This window comes from Amblyomma americanum, chromosome 9, assembly GCF_052857255.1.
Source record: "Amblyomma americanum isolate KBUSLIRL-KWMA chromosome 9, ASM5285725v1, whole genome shotgun sequence".
Lineage (NCBI taxonomy): Eukaryota > Metazoa > Arthropoda > Arachnida > Ixodida > Ixodidae > Amblyomma > Amblyomma americanum.
In genome coordinates, this window is record NC_135505.1 from 58,807,636 (window position 1) to 58,813,698 (window position 6,063).

A 6,063-nucleotide genomic window follows, 5' to 3' on the forward strand; every position below is an offset into this window, starting at 1 on the left:
CACTGCCGGAATCTTCCTCGTCCGAGTCGTCTTAAAAAAAAAAAAAACGGCGTCAAGTTCCGCATTTTGCACTTACATTGTAAAAACTTATATTAAGAAACTTACCTGAACAGGAAACATCTGGTTGTGGCGCTTGTGTTGACTTTTCGTTCAACTCGTCATCCGACAAGTCGAGATCCGACCCGTCCTGGGAGGCGATGGCCTCCAAAATCACCTCTGCCCTGCTCAGATTCAACCCTGGCAGGGGCCAAAGAAAGCCTAAATTACAAACGTTGCTTACATATCAATTGGAAATAACTTTTTGAGTAAAACTGAACATCATCATAACGTCTTCCCACGCAGGAAAGCACTTACGGTGAACAGAATGAAAACAACCCCATGTGCTGTAGTTCAGTCCCAGTGTGCAATACAATGTACACAAAAAAGTTCAAAGTGGCCACGAACAAAATAAGCGCTTGCCTCACGATAAATTATGCTCAAAATGATGCCTGTACATTCCTGAACCTGTTCATTGCAAAGTTCAGAACATTTAGCAAAGGGTTAAGTAAATAGGGGCAACTTACTTGGTCGCATTGAATAAAACGACGTCGTCGGTATGGACGCCATTTTCGAACCTGCCCAGCAAGCGCTCCCGCGCGATTGACTTCTCTCAATCTTGGCCAGATGGCAGCACATGTCTGTGCAATACATTGCACAGGAGGACTTAGCGCGTACCGCAGCTGCAGCAGGGCTTCGACGCTGAGACCGAGTGTGCAATAAATTGTACACTGGGTCTCACGAGGATATTGTGCGGCTTGTGCTGAAGTCGAGGCATTGGAGCATTACCTGCTCTCTTGCAAGATGTTTGCACATCAGAAGAGAACACACCTAGAAATTCCCATTAGAAAGATGGGTCTCACTTTGTCGGTTCCCCTCCTCCTCTCTTTAGGCGCGAGCGTCACGGGTTTTGCATTGCATCAAGTTTGCAAATACCTCTACAATTATAGAGCAGCTACCGGCAGATTCCCTTAATAATTGTTTCCAAAATTTCCGCATTTAAAATAGCGTTTGGGTATTTTCATTTATTTAATTCGCAGATATTCTCTCCCAATATCTTGTTTTTTCTTTTTCTTTTTAATTACTCTGAAACTTCACTCAAGGCACAATATTCGCTTAGCTTGACACCAGTTTAACAAATTCTATGGGGTCTCCTCACTGAAACCTATCCAATCCCCCGTCGTGGGTATGTGCCATGCTACAAAGGCAACAACAACAGCAGCGGAACGCTAGCACTAGGCCAGCGGCCATTAAATCATCTGACTGCCATCAGTAATCTCGTCTCAATGTTCGGCGGGCCGTCACGTAAGATTTGGTGTGAAGTGCTGGGGAATCATCCGCATCCTGCTCCTGGAGCTTCGACGTCCTGCGTCAGCCATGGTTGTCGGCAGTGAGTTCTTGGCCTGCGTCGCCCGGTAGTGCTCCAGCTTTTCAGACCTAAACTGATCTCGTCGCTCACCCCAGCCCCGTCACCCGCCCCGACCAGAAGACACGACGAAATGACCGTGCTGCCACGACCAGAACCTATGACCCGACCGACACGAGACGCTTCCCGAACGTGAAGGCACCTTTCCTCTGCCCAGGCCGTTCGGCGCGTCCTGGGGCCTCGGCCGTCATCGCCTGGCAACCTGCGGCCCGGAAGATGCGTGGGCCCGGACTCCTTCCCTCATCTTTCTCATCGTGACGGCTAGCATTTCACCACCTTGCCATTTCTGTTTCGCGGTTGCTGAAGCCGATTAACATTTCGCGCGTCGCTTCTTTGGTGTCATTCTCTACTTGCTATTTGGACAGTCGCTCGATGGCCCCAGGTAATGTGACGATAAAGACGAAACTGCTATATTTCCTTCAATATAGTGGCCACTTTATTCTAGGCACTATATCATTGCCATCAGTCATCTGGTCTGATTCCTCGGCCGGCTTTTGCGGAACAATATTCCACCCTCTCTCGTGTTCTCTCGAATATTCCCACGACAGTACCATTTGCACCTAAAATGCCAGTGCCCTCAGTTTATACTCGCACTCTCCTCAAGCTGCACTTCTTGCGCAACTATAGGCTTCGGAATTCCAGTGAACTGCCGCTAAATTAAGCAATCTTGAGCATGACTCGAATGAAGACGTTTAGCCCACTTTGAGACCATAGACGATGGCATGCTGCTCTGAATCCTGAATAATAAAGAAACCGAACCTCTCTTTGCCTCTGCAGTCCTGTTTCCTATTAGTTTAAAGCGAAACTACATGGAGACTAGTAGGCTGATGAAGAGCAACTCTTAGCTCTCTAGGTAATTTCACAAAAAAGGCACTCTTCATTTATGTGCTACGCCTCGCTTCTTGGCAATGATATTTTTCTTCTGTGAAAAAGTTAGGGAGATAGCAATGTGGAACTATTTTTGTTTCTACACAATGCCAATATTTTCCATTACAACATATTAGTCTACATAGATAGGTAATGTATATGCGTCTGAATGCGTGAAAACATTGAGCTGATGTACAAGAAAGCCCTTAGTAAAACATTGAAGAAAATGTCTTGCGCAATATTCATCTGTTTATTAGTGGTAACATTTTCTTTCGACAACCTATCGGTAACAACTCATGCATAAAACGACTACAGTGATAGCAACGACAAAAGTGTTCATTTGTTAATCCTTTCCTTACTGCTGTGCTTGAGATATCCTCATCAGTGTGTGTGAGCGTCGTTAAAAATACTTTAATGCACTTCCCACCTCGCGCACGTTATTTCATGCGTCTTGAAATCTTTCCTTTCATGTCCTTTTTTTAGACGCCCTATTGCAGTGCTCCTTTGGAATAGTTGCTAACTTTTGTCACAAATGTAGACGTGCATGTGGAAGTAAACACAGTGGCTTATTTAACTGCAGATCTTTCCCTGATCTCTGGTTCTTGTGGCAACACAGCTAACAGTACGGGCTGTGTATTGTTGGCCGCGAGATAAGGGCTAAGGGAACATAAGAAATAACCTACGTTCTTGTAGAGAATGAAGATTATTGATGGTCAATAACTCAAGTTCGGTTGCACCTGTCTTGCCTAACGCTGCAGTTGACAGGTGCATTTTGAAATTTTTTACGATATATTTTATTAACTCTCACAAGGTTACATCAGCAACAAAGAGAGAGGACGCAAGGCAAAAAGCTGCGTTGTTGCAGCTTGAGAGACACCCTGCTCCCTCTGCCGGGTGTATAGCCCAGCAGCTTATCACATGACAACAGCGGAAGGGCGCACTCACAAACGCACACACAAAAAAAAATACAGTTACAAAGTATCTACATCTGACATTGGCATAATGTTACGCTTCTAATATCACTGGATGATATTTGACGAAAACTACTCTACATTTTTATGTTGAGCCTCTGTTGAGTTCAATAGCGGCAGGTGTATTGGGCTCAGCAGCACGCTTCTTCAATCTATCTCTGCCCGGTGCTTCAGGAAGGAGTTAAATTCTTTCAAAAATAGGTTTTCTCTATTAAAAATATGGTTTCAAAACAAAGAGACGCCGACCGGTAAAACGAAAAAATTGTATTGACGTTTCGGCGCCCAGAACGGGGGCCTTGTTCACAATGGAAACACACCAAGAGGGTTCGTCTTTTTAAAAGCTATAGTAATCGCCGTAAAGATCGCGCGTAAATCGGGTTAAGATTGCCCTCGTTACGATTAAGCGTGTGAGCCGTTGTCTGTATCACCAGGGACTCGAGATGAAGCCGTGATGTTGTCAGTTTCTCTTTTTCGATGATTCTTGCTTTTTCCCAATCTATTCTGTGATTTGCCGTCACCGCGTGCTCTGCCAAGGCGTTATTGCGGGTATCTTCTTTCTGCACATCACGAGCATGTTGCTGTAGGCGCTTCTTGTAACTTCCGGTTTCGCCGATGTAAACACCGTTGCAATCTGCACAAGGGATGGCGTAGACAACTCCCGGGAACTTCTCTTTTGGCAACTGATCTTTGACGTTCATCAGTTGTCGCATTTTCTTGACAGGGACATGGGCAACTTGCACGTCATACTCTCGTAATACACGGGCGAGGCACTCACTTGTTTTCGGCACATAAGGAATAGCTGCACGTTTTTTGGGCGGAAGAGGGGCGTCCGGATGACGAGGCCGTGACAGCCGTCGTTCTGTGGACCTGATGAAATGGCTTGGGTAACCACAGCTAGTGAGATCTTTTCGTACCCTTGACGCGTCCGCAGCGGCGTCAGTGGTGTTTGTGCATATCTTCTTGGCCCGCTGCATTAAACTGCTCACAACGGCTCTTTTTTGGGCGGCAGGATGGACGGAACTGAAATGTAGGTAGCGGCCTGTATGTGTAAGCCTTTCTATACACGCTAAACGACAACTTCTGGCCTTTCCTTGAGACGAGGACGTCCAGAAAAGGCAGACTGCCGTCCACCTCTTCTTCCAACGTAAACTGAATGGCGTCTTCCTGGCTGTTCAGGTGTGTCAGAAACTGGCTCACCGCGTCCTTGTGCAGAATGCAAAAGCAGTCGTCGATGTAACGGAAGAAGACCCGCACACGGGTGGTGGGCGTTCTCAACGCCATTCATCGCGGGCCTTCCCGTTCTGCTTTGTCTCGCGAGGAACAATCCGCTATGAAGAGCCTCCGTGACAACAAAGATATTGTAATTTTGCCAGCAGACAAAGGCAACGCGACAGTCCTTTTGGACAAGTCTGACTATGACCGCAAGATACTGTCTCTCCTGGAAGACGGTGACACGTACGTCCGCCTCAAGAAGGACCCTACACTCAAGTTGGAGAGGGAACTACAGAAGCTTCTCGCCGACGTATTTCAGTTCGTCCCGCCGAGCCAAAAACCGCTCTACTACAAGTTACTATGCCACAATGGTTCCGCGCCAGCGTTTTATGGCTTGCCAAAGATACATAAACCAGGAGTTTCAATGCGACCTATCGTGGATTTTTACCCGCTCCCCTCTGCACAGCCTCTCCAAATTCTTGCACCGTGTTCTTTCCCCGCTTGTTGGCCATGGGACTTGCCACGTTCGCAACTCATACGACTTTGTTGAGAAGACCCGCAACACCCTGATCGAAGACGGTGAATTGATGGTGTCTTTCGACGTGAAGTCCCTGTTCACGACTGTACCGACTGACCTTGCTGTCGACGTATGCACCGCTGCGCTCGATAGCGATGCCTCTCTACCGGAAAGATCGCCAATAGAAGCACGGGACCTGCGCCGGCTGCTTGCTTTCTGCCTGAGCAATACCTACTTTGTTTTTAGGGGAAACTACTACAAGCAAGTCCATGGGACCCCCATGGGTGCTTCTGTTTCGGTGACGGCCGCTAACCTCACCATGGAGTCATTGGAGCGACGCGCGTTAACCTCCTTTCACCCTGCCCCCAAGGTCTTCTTCCGTTACATCGACGACTGCTTTTGCATTCTGCACAAGGACGCGGTGAGCCAGTTTCTGACACACCTGAACAGCCAGGAAGACGCCATTCAGTTTACGTTGGAAGACAGAGGTGGACGGCAGTCTGCCTTTTCTGGACGTCCTCGTCTCAAGGAAAGGCCAGAAGTTGTCGTTTAGCGTGTATAGAAAGGCTACACATACAGGCCGCTACCTACATTTCAGTTCCGTCCATCCTGCCGCCCAAAAAAGAGCCGTTGTGAGCAGTTTAATGCAGCGGGCCAAGAAGATATGCACAAACACCACTGACGCCGCTGCGGACGCGTCAAGGGTACGAAAAGATCTCACTAGCTGTGGTTACCCAAGCCATTTCATCAGGTCCACAGAACGACGGCTGTCACGGCCTCGTCATCCGGACGCCCCCTCTTCCGCCCAAAAAACGTGCAGCTATTCCTTATGTGCCGAAAACAAGTGAGTGCCTCGCCGTGTATTACGAGAGTATGACGTGCAAGTTGCCCATGTCCCTGTCAAGAAAATGCGACAACAACTGATGAACGTCAAAGATCAGTTGCTAAAAGAGAAGTTCCCAGGAGTTGTCTACGCCATCCCTTGTGCAGATTGCAACGGTGTTTACATCGGCGAAACCGGAAGTTACAAGAAG